This window comes from Cygnus olor, chromosome 7 (genome assembly GCF_009769625.2).
Source record: "Cygnus olor isolate bCygOlo1 chromosome 7, bCygOlo1.pri.v2, whole genome shotgun sequence".
NCBI classification, from domain to species: Eukaryota; Metazoa; Chordata; class Aves; order Anseriformes; family Anatidae; genus Cygnus; species Cygnus olor.
The window spans coordinates 8,736,338-8,761,651 of NC_049175.1; the positions used below are offsets into that span (position 1 = coordinate 8,736,338).

A 25,314-nucleotide genomic window follows, 5' to 3' on the forward strand; every position below is an offset into this window, starting at 1 on the left:
TGAGCTATTTTAGTTTATATCTACCAAAGATCTATTCTGAACTATCTATTCTGAACTTACAAATCAAGAGTATTTGAGCTGATATCACCAGCTGATAGCAATGAACTCTGGAAGAGGCCTTAAGTGCTGGGACAGTCATTTCCACTCAAAAGAAGTTACAGAACTGTGAACAATCTTAATTATGTACCTCTGTGGGACATTTACATTGACAAAATAAAACCATAAGCAACACACCTGGTAAGAACCAGCCACATCCAAATACCAACAGAGATCACAGAAAAATGAATCTATCCCTATTCAATGTAGTTGGTATATACGGTCTGAACTCTATGAAATATAGCTCTGACACTGCACCAGTCAGTATGAAACCCTCACCAAAATGAATCAACAAGTGAATATTTGTACTTTGCCTGTTACCTTGATTCTTACTCTGATGTATTGCCTGTGACCCTTCTATTACTCTGTTTGTGCATATGCAAGAAGAAAAAAATATTACCCAGTGGAGTAAAATTCTTGTCCACTTACACCAGGAAAAGATACAAGATAATGGCCGTTAGAATTGATTCCCCATTTAGGAAATGCAGTGGTGCATATAATGTACCGCTAGCAGCTCACAGTAACACGTCATATTCTGTATCAAGAGAAAGGCGATGTACTAATGACTGTGACTAAATCTTGACAGCCAAATGATCTCTTCTTCTTGTAACAGTCTGTGGTGTAATGAGTAACCTGAACAGTAGAGCAGTAATTATGTATGTTCACTTACTCTAAAAGCACTTCTGATAGACTGAAGTGTACTGATGTAGAAACAAATATGTGGCATAATTATTTTCCCTAAATTTGGACACAATTCCCATGTTTCCTTTCTGGTTTTGAAACTTAATCCAAGAAGCAGAAGTCTTAAAAACTTTTACTTTCCACTAACTTAAGGCGTTACTCTTTCCTGCTTTTAATTAGCATTTACTTTACCTGAAAGAAGACAGGCATTACAGAATACATATTTCTTCTATGTACTTTTAGGGCAAGTCATGGAAGCACAGAGAATGATGCCAGCTTCCATATGATCAAGAGACAATGTGAAGGAGTAACCAGGTGTCACTACGTGAGCAGTGGCCAAAGGCTTTTAATTAAGCTAAACTAAGCTAAATGTAAGGCCTTCATTTCATTTACCATCTTCTCTCAAAATTTGTGGGAGAAAGGAGAGGAAAAAAAAAAAATCAAAGGTGTAACACGAGTTTGGACATTTATTCAAGCTGATAATATTCCAAAGCTCCAGTGAATAAAGTAATGGGCAGAAGATTCTTGCAGTAGAAATAAATGTTTAGCCTCCAGACTGATTGATCTTCCTAGATCAATATGTACTTCTAATGTTATTGATTTGCTGGCCTATTTACAAACACAGTTCCAGTTTTAAAGTCTGTTTAATGCGAAAATATGGTGCTGCTAGGTGAAGTAGGATATTTTGAATATGCAGATAAATCTAAACCATGCTAAAAGATAAATGAAGAGAAGATGGTTTATAAGTTCTTTGCATCCCCTACCTGAATGGCTACCTCTTTTTTTTTAACCAATATGACAGATTTAAAATGCCCACTTGAGCACTGCAATCTACACTTGTCAAACAACAACCTATTCATCTTGATTAAAAAATACATATACTTTATTCATACATATGACTTACAAAGATACTACAGTCCTGTGTATAACAGCTTCTAAATTCCAAGTCTGATGCCAGAGCAGAGTTCAAAACGCTGTATAAGGTGAGAAGAGGCATAACATCCTCTATTGTCTTGATTTCCTCTATTCTTCTCCATCTGCTTTATGTTTCTGTCATATACAAGTATGATCTCTAATGGTTTAGGTCTCCCTAAACAATTGGCATAATTCCAAAACCTCATCTGAGCTGCATAGTTTTCCCAAATATCATGGCTATACTACTGAGTTCTTTATTTCCATACAGCATTCTCATTCCTTCAGAATATTCCCTATTCTTTCTTATTATTTATCTGCCTTGCCATTTATGTCTCACCTCACAGAAGCTGCTGCTTTCCCGAGCATTACAAGACTTAGGAATGCATGGCTTCTCAGTTGGAATAAAGAGCATTTTTATTTTATTTTTATTTATTTATTTATTTATTTTTAACATTTCAGCATGCACTTTTCTCCACATAATTTCTGGTCTTCCACTTTCTTGAGGAAAGCATTCATAAAAAGCAAATCCTAGACTGATAATTTTCATGACTACATGTATGTGTACAGACTATGTACGGAGACACAAAAGATTACTAGTGGTGTACATTTTACTGTCTGTAATATTCTAATACAATTAGAACTTAAGTCACAGGTAAATATACATTTATGTACAGATATTAAAATACTTTAATTCTTCTCTTCCTTTTCCCTTCCGTCTCTACAGAATTACATCTGCATTTGTGTCTTGCAGAAATTATTAAAAAGTGTTTTGCAACAAGAAAAAGCCACGTCTAGCAACTGTGACAAATTTTCTGATTCATTTTACACAGTTTCAAATTTTTTTCATTATACTTGAAAATCTCATGCCTGTTCACAGAGGTTAAAAATGATGGTGGAATGGATAAAGATGAGAGCTTGATCCCTATCTTTCTATTGAAGGGCAGCTGTAAAATGATTATCCATCAAACAGTAAAATTCAAGGCTGCTGCCAAAATCCAATAGGAAAACTTGTGCCTGTGGATAAAGGATGCCTTTCTGTGCATGTTCTTCAAAATCCTACAGTTTGGGCAATTTCATCAAAATTTTGCTCCTTTATAATTCATCTAGAAAAAAATTGACGACAAAAGAAATATGACCCCTGCTTAATCAAATTGGAAACCATTTATATTAAAAAAAATCTGGCATTGAGTTCAAATTGCTTCCACGCAGTACAATTAAACCATTGTCTAGACTGAAAAATAACCCAGATGATTTAAGCAGGTTTCCTCCAAAGCCAAAACACAAGTTTTGTTGTTTTAACAAATTCATATGGATTTACTCTGAACTCTTGCACTACACTTCTTTATTTTTCTGGGGAACATTGTTGTGTTTGTGTTTTTTTTTCAAAGGTATTCAAGCACATTTCTGTAAGTTTCTATAGTATATAAAATGCTAATTAAGATATAACTAAAGCACTACTTTGCTGATCTGATTAAACAAACCATCCATAGAATTAATTAGGACCACTTTACTGATCTTTCCTCCATCAGATAAAGACTATTTGACCCAAACAACTCTTACCTGTCAATTAAAGCAATTTCCTATATTTGGATTTCATTGCTATTAAAGCAAAGAGGATTTATAGTATTTTTCTTCAGTATTATTAGACGAATTTTAATCTTTTAGAGGAAAAAAATCATTTGTCAACATTAGAAGGAAAAAGAAAATTGAGAGACAACAAGAACAAGAAGCAGAGGGGAAAATGATGATCTGTACAGTACAAAGAGCTAAAGCAGATTTGATACTAATTAATAATGCTATATCTATAATCCATTTAATTTCTCTCTTCCTGGCAAGATGCCTGACTAATTTGTTTTGATCTTTACTTCCATACTTACTAAATTGTTTACTATTTCTTCTGTGCTCCAAAATTAATAATCTGTATTGCAAGAGATGTCTTTGGAAGAAAGAGATAGATGGCAAAGCTCTTACATCACTGCAAACAGCGAAGGACCCAGGAGTACTCCCCAGCTTTGGGTCCCTGACTACCAGCCAACAGGAGACCAGACCATGCATCCCACTGTCCAGGACATCTAGTTTCTCTTGGAAAAGCTGGACACAGAAATGGAGATAGTGACATCGTGCTTCAGCAAGCCTCTGGAGAGTCCAGATGATCAGGGAGCAGAGCAAGGAGTAATTCGCAAACCATATCTGACTACAGCACAAACACAGCCTTACTTCCTAAATCTCTCAAGTTCAGGGTCCTTCCAAGGCTCTTACAAAGGCAAAACAGTCTGAGTTAGAAGATAAAAGAGGGTCTTGAGTCATTGGAGTCTGCCTAGTTTTTATGCCCTGAACAGAGCCAAGAAGGCAGACAGGGAAGAATTTGCAGCTTTTGTTCTCTCCATTGTTTGAGTCAGAATTTATTCAGCTCTTCCAAAGAAGCTGAGGTCAGTCCAAAAGGAAACCAACAGAATATCAATCCGCCTAGCTCCTCCATTCACCATGTCCCTTCCCTTAATTCCGCAGGAGAACACTTGTTCCTACTGCAGCTGAAGGCTGGATAACTTGACAACTGATAGTTATCAGAGCACAAACTTTTCCTGATGTCCGTCAGTCATTATCCTTCCTTCTTTTTATTGAGTGTCTGGCATTAATCCCAAGTAAGAGTAGCCAGGAAAAGGAAATAAAACAGCTGGTTTAGAAAAAAAGGGAAAGGAAGGGTACCTCTAGCAACTTTTGTACCTTTTCTTCATACAATACAACTCTCACACCTTGTCCCTCACAAATCAGTCATACGGATTTTTGAGTTGGAAACTCAGTCCTTCACCTCCTTCAAGTCCTTAAATTAATAAGGCTTGAACTGGGAACAAAGTGTCCTGAACTTCCTATACCGCAACACATTTCTTTCCCCTTCTTCCCAGAAATCCTTTAGTGCACCTGAGAAACTTTTTCTGATAAAAAAGTGTTGTGAAAACTGCTGCTGAGCTTGATGAACTACCATTTTCCACTCAATATTTCCTCATCACATCTACATCCAACATCTAGCTGAGGAATTTTCTAGTATGTGGATTGTTGCTTTTATCATTTAAATTAGACCCCGCCTGTAAATACAATGCACATAAGTAACAATTAGTAGATTGGCGAATAACATGAACAGAAGTTTTTTTAAAGACCCTCTCTTGTATGTGAACGATAAAGAGGACCAAATCTTCATTTTCTCTTTATTTCTCTCAACATTACAGGGCATTTCATGAGTGACAGCCAGCAACAGCAGGACAAGTTTGTTTGGAGACTATACTCCAAAAATATGCTGAAGTGAGGGGAAAAAAGTAACGATTAAGAAAAGTTTCCAAAAAAGATAAACAAGAAATTGCTTCATTATTTGCTTGCTTTTTTTTTTTTAATCAGCTTGTTTTTGCCAGAACATTTGCTGACATTTCCACAGTCTTAAAAAATAATATTTCTCCCTCTACTAATTGTCTTAATTTGTAGATTCATCATGCATGCATCACTTCAGTCAATATGTGCCAACAGTTCAGATCACTGTACTGGCACTGTTTCTCCACTCCTGACTTTTACATCTTCTTTAACTCCTGACTGAAAAAGATGCCCTGAAAAGCAATTACAGGTTCCAAGAGGAGCCTCTCAGTCCTGCCACCTGAGTTGAGATTTCCCTCAGATCAGCAAGGACAGGAAAAGCTCTTCCATTTCAGGAGCTTCTGTGACACAGGAAGGATCCCATTACAGATGCCAAATCCAGTTATCCAAGTGACAGTCCAGCCAGGACTAAATTAATTGCCCTCTCACCACAGACTAGACTCCTCCAGCTCAGCGTAGAAGTCAATTAAGCATACTTGTCTTTCTGCTACCAGAAACTGACCTATTCTAAAAAGGAGAGAAATAGTCTTCCAATTCTTGCTCCCACACTAAAAAATGAGATTTCACTTTACCAAGTTCTTGTGGCATCAACAGGACCTATCATTATTCAGTAGTTCATTCTGTGTACACAGAGGAGATGAAACTTGCCTCTCCAGACTGCCTGGCCCCAGCCCAGCCGTTCAGTTTGTGCTCAAGGGCTGAGAAAAGCTGTCAGCACTGGAGCCAAACTAGCACATCCCCTGAATGCCTTGAAACCCATGAGCTCAGCATCAGTTTGCAGACAGGGATGGTGTCCCTGGCACAGGGGAGGTTTCTGCTTAAAAGTAACCCAGGTTTCCTGTGTGCCACCTGTGTTATTGTTCAGGGGCTCATGCCTTCCCTTGAACCACATAATCACTGCTGGTAGCTAAACCAGCTGGGGAAGATGTGCCCTTAGGTCTTTCTAGAACTAGAGTCCTCAAAGTCTAAGCACTTCCTCCCTTTCAGGGGGTGCAGCATAGGGAAGGGAAGAGGGGAAGAGGGGTGCACCTTTCCAAACGCGTGGTGTATTTCCATAGCACTACCAAAAGTCACAGACAACTAAGACTGGCCTTAAAGCAGCAGGCAAATTACAACCCCTACTCAATAAACCACAGCCCTAAGGATTTAAGGGACACTTGGAGAGCGATGGTACTTCTGTAGGGAGACAAAGATATAGGCTCCTGGAGAGCGCCATCAAATCTGAACTTTTGATGGAGGGCATACATTAGAAGATGTGAATCGTGTTCTTAGTGACACACACCCAATGAGTAATCAAAACATTTAATAAAAAACGTGAGCCTGATAGTCTTGTGTGCATGCCATTAGTGAGTAATAATCTATACACTTAATATGTGCTTCCTACTCCCACATACTTCACACAATCCTCATGGCTATTGCAGTCTTTAAATATGTCTCCTGTACTAAATAACCACAATTAATTTCCCCTCGGAGATAACGGGAAGCTCAGAGGCAACCAAAGCTTTTGTTGCTGGAATTTTGCCACTGTTGCTGTAGAAAAACTGCACAATACCAATTACTTATGAATGCCATTATTTCTTTATCTGTATTTATGTATTCATTTTTGTACTTAATGCAAGAGCTCCAAGGAACAGACAATGAATTCTAGTTTATAGTGAAGGGCTGTTTACAGCATACCAGCCAACTTTCTAGCAGTATAACTAGCCCTAAAAAAGCAGTTTCTGGAAATGGTGTTTAATAATGCATTTTCCTACCTGTTATTTCATCAGCTCCAAACAGGCTGTAACAGGTATATCACTTTCTTTTCCTTCTGACCAATGCTGCTCCTTTACTAATGTAGTCAGTCTTAATCAATGCTTTCAGCAAAGCAGGAGTAAACACATCCCTCCCTCCTGTTATTTCTGCTTTCTGTATTGCTCACACACCATTCACACTTACATAATAACTCATTAGTGCTAATTTTTACTGACAATTAGAATACAGCAATATTTCCAACAGCGCTTGGTATTACTTAGCTGAACCACAGGAACTGAAGCATTGAGTACAGTGCAGATGATCACAGGAAGAGAAAGCAGCCTTGATGCTTCAAGGCTAAGCCTCAGTACTTCCCACTGGGACTCAGGACATTGTCTCTTGGCTTCAGCCCCTCACAGTTGCCTAGTGTAGATGATTTTGCACCTCTCTCTTGAAGCACCTACTACCAGACGCTCTCTTTCTTAGTAAGTTGCCAGGCAATATATTTAGTATGTGGTCCAAATAAGCGTTTTCCAAAGTGTTCACCTTTTCGTTTTAGAAGGCACACAAAAATACGATGTTGATCTCAGACTGCTCCATCATCATTGCAGCTGGGCAGTGCTGGGAACATGATTTGACAGAAAACAGATCCACCAAGGAACCTGTGTGTTATGGCAACTCATGTGTGACTATGGTAACCTGAGTACCCCAGTTTTCCTCAAGCCAGCAGGGAGATTGTGGTGAATTTGTTCACCATTGACCTGGGAGACAGGTGAAGCAAAACAGAGAAGTGACTGATTCATTGTCACATTATCCAGCTCAAGTCATCCACTGTTAAGCCTCAGCCTGAGCTTCCGTTCATCAGAAACAAGAGATGAGGTAGGAAAGAAATGTAATTCAGAGGTTCTTCTGTGTGGCCTATACTAATGCAACAGATTTCAGAAGTAGGTTTAATTAGAACAGTAACACTACTTAAGGAGAAGCCCTAAACTGTTGAAGCACTACTGCCAATTAATGAAAATGAAGTGAAAAAAAAAGTATCTTAAAAAAATCTTAAGGCCTGAAATCGGGCAGTGAAGTAGTTAAAGCTTATTAGCTGGATGACTCCTATCTTTAAGCCACCAACGTACAAAAAATAGTTAATGCCTTTTGAGAAAGGCAAAGTATACTGCAGGATTAAAATCAACATCACAACTTTCCTTTTCCATGTTTTCTTTTCTTCCCCAGTGGCCAATACATACTGCTCATTTTATTTACTATTGCACACAGAGGATGAGTTCCGTATGTTATACTCCCTTTTGGCATAAAGATAATAGATTTATATTTTATTATATCTAGGCTGTCTAGCTCTACAGAGAATAATTTTTGCTAAATTGTATTACATTGACAATTTAATGACTTTTAAGGAAAAAAATAAGGAAAGCTAAGTGGAGGGAGCCTTTATTTATTTTAAGGAAGTGAAAACTAGAACCAAACGTCCTCTTCAGGCACCAGCTTGACTCAGCTAATCCAACCTCTTTCTGGTATTTTCAGCCTGTTAGAAATCAGCACCAGTTTCAGCTTCTTTCCCTCCTCAAAACTAACAGTACAATGAAGAGGATATTGGCGCATGGCTGAATAAAGAAATGTCATTTTTGTTCCAGAACAGATAAAAATGCATTGCTTACTTTCCTTGCAACTGGAAAGGAACATTTGGCCTCCCTCCACTACACAGGTGTGCTCTTTACCCCTTCCAGCATCAAGACTCCCAGCACGTGTTTCCACGGGGCAGAGTGGTGGTGACCCTGGCACAGCAGGGACGCCGCCTGTGCCCACCAGGCACTGCACCACAGGCTGCTCGCCATGTGCCCAGGGCACTGTGCTCAGTCTCCTCCCTGCCAGCCTCCCCAGCTTTCATCCAGCCTCTGGGTGCACCACTGGAGGACAAAATATGTCCTCTTCCCCACAGGCAAATCCAGCATAGACGCAGACCAACACAAAGGTTACTCTGGATTAGCAGACAGGATGTTTGTTGTTTGGAAGGGATTTATGCAACAGGCATCACTAATACCCACCCATTTCAATAAGCGAGTGTTGATGTAAAACCGACGGGCAGAACTGATTTGAGCAACACTGCATCCTAAAATGTCACAGCCTTAGATGTGTTTTTATTTATTACTATCATTAGAAGTAAGATTATCTCACATAATGATGCTAACATGAGACCATTCAGGCGCACACTGCACAAACACCAGTCACATGCACAGCACAACTCCTGTTCTCAAACCTTTGTCTTCTTGCAGCTACCGAGGGAACAAAGGCTTCCTCCTTGTACCACCAAATGCTTTGCAAATTGGGTCATTAAAGATTTTTTTTTTTTTTTTGCAAATACACAACACAACAATTTTGTCACGAAAAATTAAATTTTATGAAATAGTCATGTAAGGTAGCATTTGTGGGTTGTTTTTTTGTTTAGTTTTTGGTTGGTTGGTTTGTTGCCTTTTTTTTTTTTTAGGAGGTAGCACACAATTTAAATGTTTTTAAGTGTTGTTTTTTTTACAACACTGCATCCCAACCGTGCCCTTCTATAGTTTACAGTGGGAAGTAACTCTTTCACTTTAATATTTTCCACGTATTGAAATCTACATAATGTCAGCCACATCCTACTGTATCCACTGAGAATCAAATATGCACAAAAATAATCACATTTGATACTGAGCACAATTCTGCAAATACTGCTTGGGAGATTTTTCACAGCATTCATCAAACCATGAAGCCTGATCACGCTCCATTTATTTTAAGTAATTTATACAAAGGACTTTTTTTTTTTTTAATTGAAATAAAAAAACACACATTTCTGTTCTAACAGTCTAATGATTCTCTTTAGGAGCAAGATATTTAATTCACTGTTTTCCTACAGTTAAGATCCAGGTGCCTCTGAACTTTACCATAAGAATAAAAACAGCTGTATTTCTGGAATATGTGCCGGTGCCCCACCAATTGCATATGCACCACCTGGGCTCCATTTCCATTACATAATTAGAATGCAAGTATTCAATAAACCTTTCAACATAAACCTAAATATTACCTTTAAAGCAATAAGCAAATACGTGAAACCATCCCATTCTTAGCTTTCTAAAGCTTCTAAAAATCTGCGACAAGTTTGGAAGCTGCAACATTCAACAGAACTATAAAAAAGGAAGAAAATAACTTTCATCCCCATGAGCAGAGTGCACAAGTGTATCTCAGTGCCCAGATTTCAGAGAGCATGATTAGTTTTTACACGCAAGTCTCCAAATGCCTGACACAAGCTTTCAGATGGCTTCTCTGGCTTACCTAGAATAAGAAGCTCCCTCTACCAGTCACTTTGAGCTTTGCTGCTCACTGTAGCAAGACCACTAGTTCAACAAGAAATCCAAGCAATCTGCTGAAATGCTTCATCATGAAACATTTTCTGGACATTACGTTCCAGAAAAGAGATTAGTCACTTATCTGAGTTAAGACATAGCCTGAAACATTCTTGAGATAATTAACGAGCTGGACTGTGTTGTAGGAGCACTGCACTGCCTGATCCCAGCTAGCCAAGGGACTCTCTCAGGAAAATACTTGTAAGAGCTTTCTGAAATGCCAAATTTGAAAGATGGCCATAACAATGAGTACATACAGCTCATCTTGTTTGAAATCTTGTTTCAGCAACTGCTGTTGATGTTCCACCATATTCATGGTATGGCCATAACGTTATCTGCAGCAGCTTGGAATCCCTTATAAGCAGTTATATTAGTCACTGATGCACTTACCTCAGGTGACATGCAGGTTACATTGCACATTTCAGTGATCACATACACTGGTATCATCCTACACATACTGCTTGCACTTCAACAGCAAAGACACTTACTTAATTCTATCATCTACTGTAACTGCTGCTTTCCAGAACAGTCCTCAGAAAAACTCCTTGGGGCCTTAAGAACAAGAAGGTGCATTATTATCTTGTGCTGAAGTGGACCTATGAATTGGCTTCTGCTTTTTTTTTTTTTCAGCCACCTGGAAATACTAGAAGGATACTTTGCCTGCAAAGAGATCTGAATAACATCCCAGCTAGCCTCTGCCATTAAGAGGTTGTTTGCAGCTTGTTGAATCAAATGATAGGCTGACACCTGGCAGGATAACAGTATTTAGTGCTTTTATTAGGATCTTCTGGTTTCCTTCTGTCTTTTCAAAAAGGATGAAAACTTAACACATGACCAACATTCCTCAGTCTTTTTGAAGCATACCTACTGCTTTGCAGGGAGATAAAGAAACCCAATTAACTCATTCTTGTCTCCACTTACCAACTCTGAAGGCTTTACTTAGGCATTTAGTCAGAAGCCTGCTAGAAGGATTACACCGTACACTGTCAATATGAGGAGAATAATAGAGACAGAAAAATCAAATGCAAACAGAATTAAGAATCACTGTCCTTTATTTTTATTGCAGGCAATGGCAGAGACAGCATAAGCTTACCATCATTTTTTTTCCCCCTAAACAGTGATTTAATTTCAGCATACTTTTAAGTCCTTTCCTCAGTCACTCAGTAAGAATGACGGGGCTTCAGTATTAAAAACAATTTCAAGCAGAAAACCTAAACAATTACCTGTCCCTTATTTTCTGCAGTATCCTTTTTTGCAGAAGAGGAAAATGGTAGAATGAAAGAAAAAAGCAGGTCCTATTCAGTCTGATGGTTTTAAAGGAACAATTGGACATTTTTACAGAGCATCTTAAAGGCCCCTCTCTCACAGGTGGGAGAGATGCAACAACTACATAAATGAATATACGAGAGCTAATGGCTCATGGACCATGCAGCTGAATAGATTGAGGTCAAAACGATGTGAATGCGTTGTGGATTTCAGGGTGTCCGACAGCCCCACTCCTTACCAAAAAGCACAAAATGACTTCATGTAGCAGGAACGGGGCAGGTGGGAGAGAGCAGGTGGCTGGGAGTCAGCCCAAGTGGCTGGCTTTTCCCAAGAGAGGGGAAATTGGTATAAGCCTGTAAGTCATGTGCATCACAAAACAGCTTTTCTAGATACTGCATTTTAGTCTTTCCTCCCAAAGTCTGGCACAACATTCTGGGCACCTCACAAACTAGAGAAAACATCACACAAAACTGAAAATAGGGACAAAAAAACCCAAAGGACAGGTACTAAGCAACAAGAAGATGTAGGAAGAATATATGGCAAACAAGAATGTTACTGGAACAAGAGCTGACACAGCCCATCTCGCTCTGTAGGGTAGTGCTCCTCACCCTGAGACACAGGGAGCTGCTCACAAGGCATGAGGCCACCTTGGGCCAGGGCTACATGTGTTGATGGGGATTGATGACGTTCCAGAGGCCTGGCTGAACTTCTGCAGACTGTGCATGGAAGAGATCACCTGATTTTCAGAGTAAAATTGCATGGTTTTATTACATAGGATGGCAAACCTGCCCCTAACATCTCACCTTCTCTGAAATAAAGTACCTTAGAAAGAAAACATTTGTTCTCATAACAACTTTGGGAAACAATATCACCTTTCTCCACAGAAACTAAAAAAAAAACAACAACAAAAAAGTTTTTATTCAAGAGATCTGCTCCTGCTGCTAGCTAAGATCTCTGGAGAAACATTAGATGAATAAATCATTATCCAATAGAAAACCTGCTTATGGAAATTAGATAATTTTATAGAAATTTTTATGACAACAGATTTGCACTTCAGCAGAAGCATCCTGACTTGGATTTATTTGGGTAATCTGTATTTATTAGAGTTTCTTGTGTTTGCCATTTAAATGAAACAACAGTTCCAAGCATTTACACCTGCTTTAAGATGGAGAGTTTTCAGAAGCCCTTGCCATAAGTCTACATTTCTTCTGCTATATCCAAGATAAGCTTTACACTAGCCTGTAAGGTTAACTGAACATAGCCACCAACTAGAATATGAGAAGTTATGTGACAGGCAATAAATAAATTAAAACCCAGCCAATTACAATAGTCTCAAAATGAAATTTTAACTGTTGAATAATTGTCAAGAGACTGAGTTTCACGTGTGAATACTACAGGGATTGCTTGGTACACACCTATTTAAAATTTACCAATGGCTTGATAAGTGCCATCTATAAAGTTGTTACCATGAAGACTACAGGTGACAAAAATATTGAGAGGTAAATGAAGAGCAATGTCACAGAGCGGAATCAGAGCAGAAGCTAGAACAATACGTGGTGAAATATAGTTGAGGTAACAAATGAAATGCTCTGTGAGAGGCTGAATAGAAAACCAGCTGTGAAAGGGCAGCTTTTGGGCTCACAAGGAGTCAGAAAAATAACTCAGTAACCCCACGGACTGCCACGCAGATCCCGCTGTTCACATGGCTCAATATGCTATAAGGCTGCTGCCCTTTATATAACACAGTTTTTAAAGGCAGCAAATCCTAAGAATGAGAGTTTGAACGAGCCATGTCCCCTGAGAGCTGACAGAAGTTAAGGACTGCAATCAGACTGAACAGTGACTGGCAGAGGAGAGGGATACACACCCGTACAGAAACACTAGGAGGGCAGAGATGAGGTTTAACATATGAACAGAATATGTAGAAAGCATATTTCTTCACTCCTTATCCCTGCTTTGGGATCCTTAACCTGACGCTAAAGCTGAAAAGAACTGGATTGAAGAGAACAAAATTTACTGTTGAATTCACTAATCCACCACCTCATGCTGTCCCACATTCCACCAGTACACTGAGCTTTCACTGACCCTGAGAGGACGTAACCAGATGGAGAGAGTGCATACAGTATTTCCATATCATTTTGCCAAACTTTAATCACTATTTCATGAAGCACTCCTCCCTTAACAACTTTCTTCATAGTTCCTTCTCTTTATTTCTTTTTTCCTCCCCCCCCCCCCCCCCCCGAAGAGTCTGGCAAGGTCATATCTGTGACCAAAAACATTAGATAAAGCAAATCTTGAAAAATCTCAGCTGTTGGTACAGGTTTCCAGTGCCTTGACATTTCTGATAGAGGCAATGAATTGTGTCTATCTTCCTTTAGCAACGAAGCTGCAGCTAAGAGAATATTTGTATCCACTTCCAGGTATCAGTCATTCAAAGACAGGAGATGGAGTCAGACTCCGTCAAACTCAGTGTGACAGCTTGAAAGGGCTACATGCTCTAAAGTGGAATTTAAGCCAAGACAGGTGTAAAGCGGTGTTTCACACTTATACTTTTCCACAGAGAACATATTTCTGGTATGCTACATCTGATTTTGGTGCCCAGATTTTAAGACAAATGTGGAAAAAATGTAGATTTAGAAAGGAATCAAAAAATATATGTAAGATTTTGAATAAGTTCAAGAAAATTTCTTATCCTTGAAGTATGCCTAATGGGCAGTTTCAGCATCAACGGGGGAGAAGAATTCGATGGCAGAGCAAGTTCTTCAGTGTAGTAGACAAAGACAGGATAAGGCTAAAATAATTGAACCTGAATCTAGGCATATTCAGACAATAAATGTGTTATGGCAAGAGATATTAATAGCACACACAGGATTATACACAGCTGAACGCTAAAATCATGAATGGATGAATTTAAACACAATATCTAAGCCTAATTCAAGCAAAGATGTTGGATTCAAAAGCCAGGATGGAGGTGAATTCTATGTCACTCGTTAGAAAGAAAGGTCAGACTAGATAATCACAAGTCATTTTGAGGTCCCTGATGGCCTTAATATCTACAGATCTATGGCTTACATCTCACCTCAATTCTAAGACAAGGTCAGAAAAGTTACACACTAAATTAGCGCTTTTACACACAGTCACATGGCCATATGTTCCTGGGTTTTCATGCCAAAAAAATCAGTCATTTGCTTAAAAATCTGCTTTCAAACTGTACATAGAAGCTAAATTAGCCCACTCGCTGTATGTGCTCATTCTAATTAACAACACAGAACACAGTCCACACACACATAAAAAAAATCTATTCATGACATTAATGATCTGAAAATAGGTGTAAGACGTGAAGAAAATAAGCCTAGGGAAACTACAGCATAATTCTGACTGAAGAATTAAATGGTTTCATGCAACATCATCTACCCATTTGTCATTCCTAAAGTAATGGGAAGTATGTGCAGGGATTAACTATTTAAAAAAGTAAATTTGGGAAAGAGCACTGTAAATTGTATACACATAACTGAATTAGTCTTATCACTTCCAAGTGTACACATGCTCTAACATAAATCTCATAAGCCTTTATCTGCTAAATTTTCTATTTTAGACAGACAGGTAGGAAACTCACAAATGAAAAGTCCACTGAGAACCTTTTAATTCTAAGACACAATTTTGCAAATTGATGGAGTCCAGGTAATTTTCCTTGGACACCACCATTAGAGATTTGCCCTGTCCTTAAACCCAGTTAATACTGCTCATACTGGTTTCCTTTTGAGAAAAAGGACACTAAGCTAGCTGGACCTTCAGTTTGACTCTTTATTTTCTTGTATTCTTAAACTAAAGTATCTTAATCTGCCAATCTATACAGGCATAAATGTATTTTTACTGTGTAATTGCGCCACCCTTCCTAGCTTTTGAAAACATTTTCTGCAACTATTTATGTAGACTTTTTTTTTAAATCATTCTTATAGGTAATTTTCCATTTACTTGCTTAATATCACTGGGGCCATATCAAGACCTGTGAGAATATATACACACATTATACCTATTAGAAAGTCTACATCAAGACAAAAGTAAACAAGGCTAAAATTAAAAGCAGGCATATTAATGTTCCGTAAAAGTCATTTTTCATTAAACTGTAAAAAATAAAAATAAAAACATGGCCAAAGCAACTGAAATATGCAGCTTCCCAAGATGTTTTGAGACACCTAAAAGAATTTATATTAGCATCTTATTTTACAGTGAAGACTTACGGGGTTTTGTCATTAAAATATCTTATGAAACAGATGAATAATGGAAGAGGAATAAGTCCAGTGATTGGTACTTCAGAGCTTGCCTACAGATTTGCATCACAATTTTCAAAAAGATTGTAAAAGGAACATCAACTGTGATATTTATGCCCTTTTTGTTTTTGAACAACTGCCAGGACTGTACTTGCTCTGAACAGAGCAGAGAATTAAATTAAACTTGGCTTAATATCCCCTCGCACTGAATTGTAGTCTTTCCCTTGCCTGAATGAAGAACCATGACCTCTAGTTCCAGGGACCAACATCCATGCAAGCCAGCACCATTTGAAAACAGGTGAAAAAAACTTATAAAAGGTGCAGGCCTATTTAATTAGTCATTTCAAGGTTTGCAAATATTGAAAAATAAGCTAATTTTAAAGATTGGGAGGGCTGAATTAAGACAGTGACAGTAGTTGGAGCCCAAAGTCTAAATGAATAATGCCATGCTTAAAATTCGTAGAAGTAGCTAAAGCTCTAATGATAACCACAAAGTCAGGAAGAGCGAAACTGTGAACGTATTTCAAAGATTATTTTACATTTTTTTTCTAAGTCATCAGCATTGCATTTTATGCCACCATCACTGTCCATGGTGCTCTGCCTCCTGTGTTGGTACTTTTCATTTTGTAAGCCAAATCGGGATTCAAAAAACACACATCATAACAAATTATCCTGGTCATATTTGCATTTATAGGTAAGTCTTTTAGTAATAAACCTAAATTAATTGATACATTGACATAATTCTCTCAGATGGGGTTGTGACTCTAAGGTTCCTTTGGATTATGGTGACTGGTATTTTTATTCTACTGTTGCAACATGTCAAAGTGCTATTTCATCTGTCATCCCCCATATGGTAGAACATTGATTTCTGTAGGAACAGGCCGATTCCCAAGCATTTCAGAAACATTTTCAATCTGTATTTGTGGGTTCATTAGTAGAATGCTTACCTTTTATTCAGACATCTTTGTAATACAAAAATTTTAAAATAAACAAAAGTCTCAATGAGTTCACTTAGAATAGTGAAAGAAAATAAGATGTAAACTTATTTTCAAACACATTTAGTAGCATATCAAAAACTAAAAATTTGTTTTTGAAAATAGACTTATATGGCTTTACTTCACATAAGGCAAAGAAGTACCTTGTTTGAGCTGAAGTCAGTCTCTAGTTGACTCTTACATACATGGATTTCTTCCCACAGAAGCTGGGGGGGGAGGACAGTTACTTAAAAGCATTTCCCTTGGGCTCAGTAAAATGCATGCCTAACTGATGCTAGGAATGATACTAATCTTTTGCCACAGTTTTTGCGGCTTTAAGAACATCAATATCTATACTTAAAAAGCTGTAGTAATTGTAAGAGAAACCTGAAGAAAGTTACCTCATAATGTCATGAAAGATAAGGTAAAAAGAAAAAAAAAAGCTTGCACAGTGCTTCTAAAACAATGCAAGTATGCAGTCATTCGTTCCCACCCAGAGGAATTTAAGAATAGTGATATGCTATAACATCAGCTACAGAATCAGAATTCCTTATTCAAGTATACCATTTTGATTATGTTAACAAAAGCCAGGCAGATGCAGAGCCTGAAACAAAACTGTATTGTGGGGTATCAGGAGCTCTAAAAATTAATCTCTTCTCTTCTGAAATTACCACTATGCCAAAAGGTCAGTAACTAGCTGCATATTATTATCACTGCTAGCTTTATTGAAACCTGATTTTCTCTCTAATTAACACTAATAAGCTCTAGTTAAACCAGTTTACAAAGGTATGAACCAAAAGCACCTCTATCATCTCAATTTTAAGTGAGATAACACACTAATTACTCAAAAAAAAAAAAAAGCTCGCCTCTTCTCCAAATTTACAAATGGAAATAACTGAAGTTAAAGTCTCTAAAGATATCAAAATTAACACAGTCCATGAAAAGCAAAGGAGAAAAAACTGTTTTAAGATTAACTGCAAATCCTGATGAGACTTTAGCTACAGTTTGCAAAAAGAAGCAACAGATTGGGTTAGCACTTTCTTCCCATTCTGTACCTGGCCTATAGCCTCTCTTAGCACCCAGCTCATCTAGAAGAAAATGCCAGAAAAGGCACTGTGGACAGTTCTGGAGGATTTCTACCACATACCTACTTTGGTCAAATCCTAAAGAAGGATACATCTACTATACGTTTTTTAAGCATTCTTAAGAACCATTTATAGGTGTCTTGCCACTTCTTTGGCTGTTAAATGTGGAAAGTGGTACTGTTTCTGCAAAACATTGAGATGTTCTCACACACACCCATTTAAAGGATGCCCATGACGATGAGAATGCAAATTGGCCTCAGAAGTGGTTAACTGGAATGGAACAACCCTAACAAAGATAACAGCAATTTTTTGCCTGTCCTTACTAGCTGCTTTTAGATCTCTGACTGATCCAACACAACTAAAGACATCGAGATTTGAAGACAAAATTCCCCACTAACACTATGTGATCTGGTTAGAAAACCAAGACCTCAAAAGAACATTTTCCCATGCCCTGGAAAACGGTGATAAAATTCTCATTCTTAGAGTAATACAAATGCTTTTCAGTCAAAAGTAAAGCCACCCAATGTTGAGATGCTTGTTCATTCTACAATCTGCACACTACAGGGAAACCCACCAACATGGTGTTTTATGCACTGACACAGTTAACGATTACAGTTTAGCTTTAGAATATATAACAATTTGAGATCAGAACTCTGTTGTTAGAAAATTGAGGCATAGGTTCACTTTTTTTAAAATTTGAACAGACTGTCCCAAACTGACACAAATGTCCATGAATCGGCTGAACCCACAACACTAAAGTTCCAGAAGACAAGTAAAAACATGAGAATGAGCTTATGAACGGGCAGATTCTTTGAGACTAACTTGACTGCATTACTAGTTTTATTGACAAAATAACAAAATTAGTAGACGTATGCCCTCAGCAGATTTAAGATATATGACTTTTAGAGATTTGAAACTGTGCGGCACACATTTATTCTTAATTAATTCTAACCAGGTTAGAGATGAGGTCTACTCTACAGAGTAAAAGATAGCTTAAGTAGTACCAGCGAAAGATAAAATTAAATAACAAGTGTATGAGGTCTGGAGGTATAGTTGCTAGTCCTATTTAATACTTTCAATAATGATCAGCAAGACAGTAAACAGAATGGTAATGAAATCTCCAGATTAGAGGGATTAGAAACATGAGCAGAAATTACTAGCAAAATGCAATTTGGAAAATCACAGGCTAAGACATCTGGGACAAAATAAACCAAAGTGCTGTCCTACACATTTTCAGTAGTAAGGAAGACTGGAACTTGATAATGTAATAAAGCAGTACAGATACATAATATATGCATTTATATAAGAGAGATGTATTTGTGTACTATTTATATATAGCTTAGGACCAGACCCAGGCAATTTCTTTTTCTAATTGGCTACAGCTGATGGGAAAACAGGGACATTTTCAAGATAGCATTTGGAAATTGCTCAAAATTGATTTTGGTCTTTAAAGAAAACGCTACATATAAATTAGTTTGCTTATAAGATTGAATGAGAGTTATGTAGTTTCAATCATCTCCATTATACAGTCCAGACCTTACCCACGTGTTTATACAAAAGGTCCCAATTTATGTCTGAATGCTGAGTAGAATATCCAGGCTATAGCAGTGAGGCTATATGTTTATTACTGAATTCCTTTTGAGTCCTTCACTAAAAATAAAACTATGAAGCAGAAGGATTTCGGAGGAAAACAAAAAGGAAAATAGAAAATAGTTTGCAAAAGAGGATTAAAAGGAGGTGGACACATTTATGATGGCCACAGGTTAAATTAAAGAAAAGCATGGCCAAGCCCCTGGGTGTTTGAAGGAGCTAGCAGTACCAGGCAGACATAAAACAACTATTTCCCAGACTAATTAAGGCACAGAGAACTGTATTTTAAATCCATTTCACTGTAAGATATTCTTGACTACAAAACACTGTCCCAAGTGAAACTGCAACATTTTCGGTCATGAGTCAGCCAACTCATAATGAACATATAAGATAGGACAGCTGTCACCCACGCTTAGACTGATTGATTTTATAGGTCTGTCCACTCATAAATTAATTCTTGAGAAGACATTAAATTATTGACTTGCAACTCAAAGAAAAATATTCATCTGCCTAATGAAATATCTTGGCTCTTTAGCTCTCTAAAATACACATTCACCCTGTTATCTCTCTGAAGTAACGAAAAGCAGTAAAACACAATTTAATCCAAAACATAAAGAGAAGTATACAAATTTCCTCATGTGCACTAAGTAATGTCACTATTTAAGATAAACACAAAGCAGTATTTCAAATATTGAGTGCCTCAGACACCTGAACACAAGTGGATTTTTTCCTTCTGCTGTGCTTCTTGAAGCTCAGTTTGAACTCCTCTTTTCCTGCACTTTTATTCACCTGTTAGAAACATGACACCTGGAAAGGTCAATGGAGACGGCCTGACAGCGACCAGAAGTGGTCGCCCCACACATTAGTGATATGTTGGCGTGGCAATAAGCACAGAGGTCATTTAACTGCTTTGCCTAAGCCATGGCATAGTATTGTCTCACAAATAAGATTTAAGTAGGAAAACAAACGTGAAATAAAAACTGCCACACAAGCCAGCTAGGCTTTGCAGTTAAGCACAGCATACAGCCCACCTGGCTTTTCAGAGAAGAGTCCATCAGGAAAAGAAGAAAAAAGCTGAGTTGCATTGACTGGTCTTCCCCTGCACAAACCAAGCACTGTTACACCTGGCTAACTGGCACAAGAGCTGCTCCCCAAAAGCTCCCATCAACACCCCATTTGCTTACACCCAGCACACTTTGAATCAGCCTGCCCCTGTCCTGTAGAGACAGAAAAGTTAAATGGAGCAATGGTTGGGTTTGTAAGCAATGTCCCAGTGGTGTAGTAACACAAGCAAAGGAAGCTGCTACTTCTATAACTCTACTTGGACTTCTAAAATGTTCTGATTCGTAAAAACCACAGAAGGAACATCATTACAAGAGCAGTTAGAGTTAAATTGTTCACCCTTAAAAAAAATAAACTAGTTACAGTAGATTTTCAGCAACTTTTCAACAAGCTGTAATTATTTCTTTCCTCTTCTGCCTAATATTGAAAAGCAATCAGAAGAAAAACAGCAAAGATCAGTTAAAGGAAAGGATACATGGTGGAATCAGTATGTACAAAGCCAGATCCTTACAGAATCACGGGGGTTAGATCCACGGAAAGATTTAGGACCAGTTCCAAATGTGGGGGATAAGCATTTTAAGTAGGGCTTCTCCAGAGAACAGCCATCTAAGACTAGATGTAATACACAAGAATACCTCCACTATGAGACGTGCCAGCCCCAGCACAGTAGCCTGAATCTTTTCCTTTGGGGGCAGCTGGGCTCTGTTCTCTGGTTGTAGAGGGACCCAAGTCAAGGGCTCACAAGCAGAGATAAACAAGCACTTATACACAACTTGCCCTATGCATTTTCCACTATTAAACTACGGTCACTTAACCATTTTGGTTCGTGCACTTCATAAACACATATTTTAAGCCACTTTAAATATCACTTCTGCATCCAATAGCAAATCAAGAGCACAGCACTGTCCCATCTTTACAGGGGCACAGTCCTTCTCCCTTCAAAAAAGAAGTGAGGAAGTCTCAGAGCCACAAGGCTTCTCCCCCACAACCCTTCTCCCCCACAACCAGGTGATTTATTTCCCAAGAAAAAGAGAGTAGACAAGGAAGACTGCCCTGCCCTGTTGCAAGGCCCTCCAGCAGCACCCCACGTAGCACCCACCTGCACTCGGTCACAGCAGGTTTGCTGTCACGGCCCTCGGAGCCACACTGAGCCACATCTCAGCAGAGAGCACACTTCGAGGGTGAGAGGCACTGACGGTCCTAGATCTGCCCACCTTCACCCAAGGGACAGGACCAAGAGCCCCTGCTGAAATAAGTGTCATTGCAGCCCAAGGAGAGAAGCTTTTCACAGAAATGCTGTAAGCATGGGAGAAAAGGTAGCTGCTGGCTTTCCTAAAGCTGAGAACGGTTTGGGGAAGATTTGATGGGAATAATTTGAAAGTAGCCACTAAATTAAATGGAAATAACTCTACAAGAAGAGATGAGAGGCCCAGAAATGTGCAGAGGTACCCTCCATTTAAACATGAGATAGTTTCTTGCTTCTAACAGTGACCCTAATCCATACGTGTGAGTTGTCTGTGTAAATCCACTCCTCCATGCCATAACAGATGAGGCTCCACAGAAAAGCACCAACACATCAGATGCCCTTGGAAAGAGATGTTTTGTGTCTGAATTTGTTGAATTCAGATAAAAGAAGTTATTCTCTCTTCACTGTGCGAGAATGAATGTAAAGATTAAATTGGATGGGTCTTGTAGCAGAAGAAATTGTGGTAATGTGATGGGCAGGTGCCAGACAACCTGGCACAAACAGCTTGATAAAGGCTGCCACTATAGCATTGATATTCTGTCAAAACAAATAATACCTCTACCACAGTACAAAGTCAAAATATTTTTTTTATGAATGAGACCCATCTACAAGGCCCTGCGCAGAGGTCCCTACGTAGCTCCTCTCCACACGGAGACTGGTGGAGTGCCATCCTGTGACTAGGGATTTACTGCAGCCTTTGCACGCTGGGCTGCGGTCCCGCTGGCTCTCACAGTGCAAGGAGAGTCGTGCCCCACTGCTGGCAGAGCATGGGGCTTCTTAGAAGTCTCTCTGCTGCAGGCAAGTACATTGGGATGACAAAATAGAGGGGTATTTGTTGGGTTCTTTGCTGACTAAATGAGTGGAAGATGTTGCCATGGAGTGGATGCCATATTTGCAGAGAGAGGTCAAAGTCATTAATACCTATAATCTCTAAGCATTTTTAGGAAGGAACCATCCATCCTACTCAAATTTGGGAACAGAAATTCTGTCTCAGAAAAATTCCCTTTCAATACAAGAAATATTTCTTTGTTTACTGCTCTATTGTGATGTGTTGCAGGATAAAGCCAAACAGCTCTAAAAAAAAATCAAGCAGCCCAGATTCATAAAGCCCAGGCCTTACCTGGACAGAGCTCCTAGGCAGGGGCATTACACCAGGCTGCAGCCAAGAAAGAGGAAAAGTCTGCTAACCCAGAGAGCCACAAAGGCTTCTTTAGTGACACTCCATTTAGGTACTTGAAAAGCAAATAGAGATCAAGCTGTGCTGAGAACCGATGCATGGTTTTCTGATTAGTAATAGGGTTGCTACCCTCCCTAACAAGCAAAATGAGTGCTGTATCATCAGGTGGCTACAAGTCATTCGGAGACATCCTGGCTGAATTAATCTGCAGCAGCAGATGACAAATTCGAGCCAGAACTCACTGGAGTCCCCTCATTACACCCTCAGAAAGACCTCTGTCTGCAAAGTGACAGCATTTTTCAGAAAGTGGTTATAGGAAGTTATTTTAAATCGATTCTACAATTGCATCCACTTACAAGACACTTAGCTTTCTGTGACAGGAATGACTTGACCTTGAGCAAAGCATGTTTTCGTTATTTGTGGCATTAGACCTAGAGAATTATTCCTATTTTGCCACAGGAAAGAAGCAGGTCTGTTAGCCATTCGTCCTTGTATGCACCAGGTATTGAGCTACCTGACAAAGCAGCCAAAAGTTGACCAAGTTCGGCTCACCGAATTTTACTACAGCATTACAAAGACTCAATACTGGCTATTGTAGTTTGTTCCACTTCTATTCTTCCTGCATTGCATACTAGCCAAAAGTGGGTTGTAAGTTAATACACAGCTAGTGCTTTGTTATACAGGAACACATTCTCTTCGAGTATAAATTGGCATAGCTTTTCCATTTGAGAGACATATGAATGCGCACAAGCTGGCAATCTGGCCTATAGCCTCCAAAGCAATTGAAATACATGAGGGCTTTGAGATGAAAGGTAGTTTCTCGAGGAAACACTACATTGTTACACACTAGAGCAGATCTAGCTCTAAACCAATGGTGTGCATTACTTCCTGGGATTTAACAGCTCCTTAACTCAGCTTCTCTGTAACATTTGCAGGTGTCCTCTTGGCCAGACTGGGCACTTCCGAGCACTGGTAATGATATAGAGAACAGCAAGAAGTCAGTGAGGTTGTATTTGCATCTCTCGTAGTTCCACCTACTGCAAGATTAAATCAAAAGAAATGGAGTCTGTTGCGGGGAGGGGTGGTATAATTTATCATTTGTCTGAAAACCATTAGTAAAATACCAACCGACCCATATTTATTTTTCTGTCTCTGGAGCCTTTTTTGTGGGTGGGAGTTGTATTTTGACAGTTTCTGCTGTTTTTCCTCCATCTCTCTGCCTGGATCCTCAGCCTTTCATGAATTCTTGAATCTATCTAATTCTTCCTCTACCTACCCACAATAAAGTGAAGTATATATTATGAGACTGATTAGGCCAATGAGTTCCACAGACTTCTCACTGCCTGGGGCAGAGAAAGATGGCAGAATTTCAGGGTCTCAACAATTATGGGTCTCCAGGATGAGAATAGGTCTGGAGTGGCTGAAGGTTAAAAACACATAACAAATGGAGGTGAGAAATGTTTACTGGAGAGGAGACCACATGGTGACCTATAGATTTCTTTAAGTATCACTCTCAGAAAAACATGCTCAGAGGAATTAGCTACAAACCTCCAGTCCAAGATTAGGGAAACAGGCATTTAAACGTTAGCAGAAATAAAAGCTCCCTGCTGGGCTGGGAAAGTGCACCCCCTCCTGTGCAAGTTGCTCCTCACATCTTTCATCCAACTTCGTTAATTACCAGCTGAGAGCAGAGGCAAGACAACTCTAGTGTGGGATGTACTTCAATTATTAGAGGTTGGGCTCCTCCAAGTTTCCTATTAGCAAGGACTCTACCTTTCTTGTTTTATTTCTTCCAACTTAACTACCTTGTTCTAATTTATAGCTTTGCAGTAGCAACACTGTAGTTAAAACTGAAATGGCACTTCCACTCTAAACCTCTATTTTATTCCTTTCATTTGAGTTCATTACTTCAGTTACCATAAAAATGTGCTTTCTGGCAATCCCTGTCCTCCTCCTCTCCTCTCCACCTCAGCAAAAAATATTTGTCATTCCCCAAGGACACTGGATGGCTGATCCTGTGCTCTCTCTTTCATAGCCAGTAGATTTGTCTTCGGTGACAGCTTCTGGAGGTAAAAGCCCACAAGGCTACTGCTGTAACACTTGCCTAGGAGAGAATTCAAGTTTTCAGAGAATATAAAGAAAAGCATATTTGCCCTATACACAGGGTAGAAGGAAAGAGGAGGGGCTTTAACCTCTGCCCTGGCAGCACTTTATTTCTCTACTTCTATTTTGAGGCTTCTCAGATCCACAGATGACCTGCCTGCAAGCTTGAAGAGAGGCCTCAGAAGTCCGTGTTTGACAGGCACACTGAAAGGCACACAGCCAGTCGTGGGCTGCACAAGCTTCTCAGAGTGCACCAGGGTACCTTCAGCCACAGCACTATCACCCTGAAGAGAAAGCAAAACAAGCCCACAAGTTCAACATGTGCAAATTCCTCAAGTCTGTGCCTCTGATTAAAGATCACTGAAAGA

At 39.0% G+C, this 25,314-nt stretch overlaps 1 long non-coding RNA gene across 3 annotated transcripts in view; it reads right to left on the reverse strand.

Annotated features, from left to right (window-relative positions):
* LOC121073215 overlaps positions 1-16,910 on the reverse strand; it is a 342,593-nt gene extending 325,683 nt beyond the window's left edge. For 2 of the 3 annotated variants that reach the window (XR_005821565.1, XR_005821567.1), the window contains exon 1: positions 16,848-16,886. This is a non-coding gene — a long non-coding RNA (uncharacterized LOC121073215). Of the gene's footprint in view, positions 1-16,847 lie in introns of all 3 variants that reach the window. The other variant, XR_005821566.1, reaches the window with a different exon arrangement.
* Positions 16,911-25,314: the final 8,404 nt, after the last annotated feature.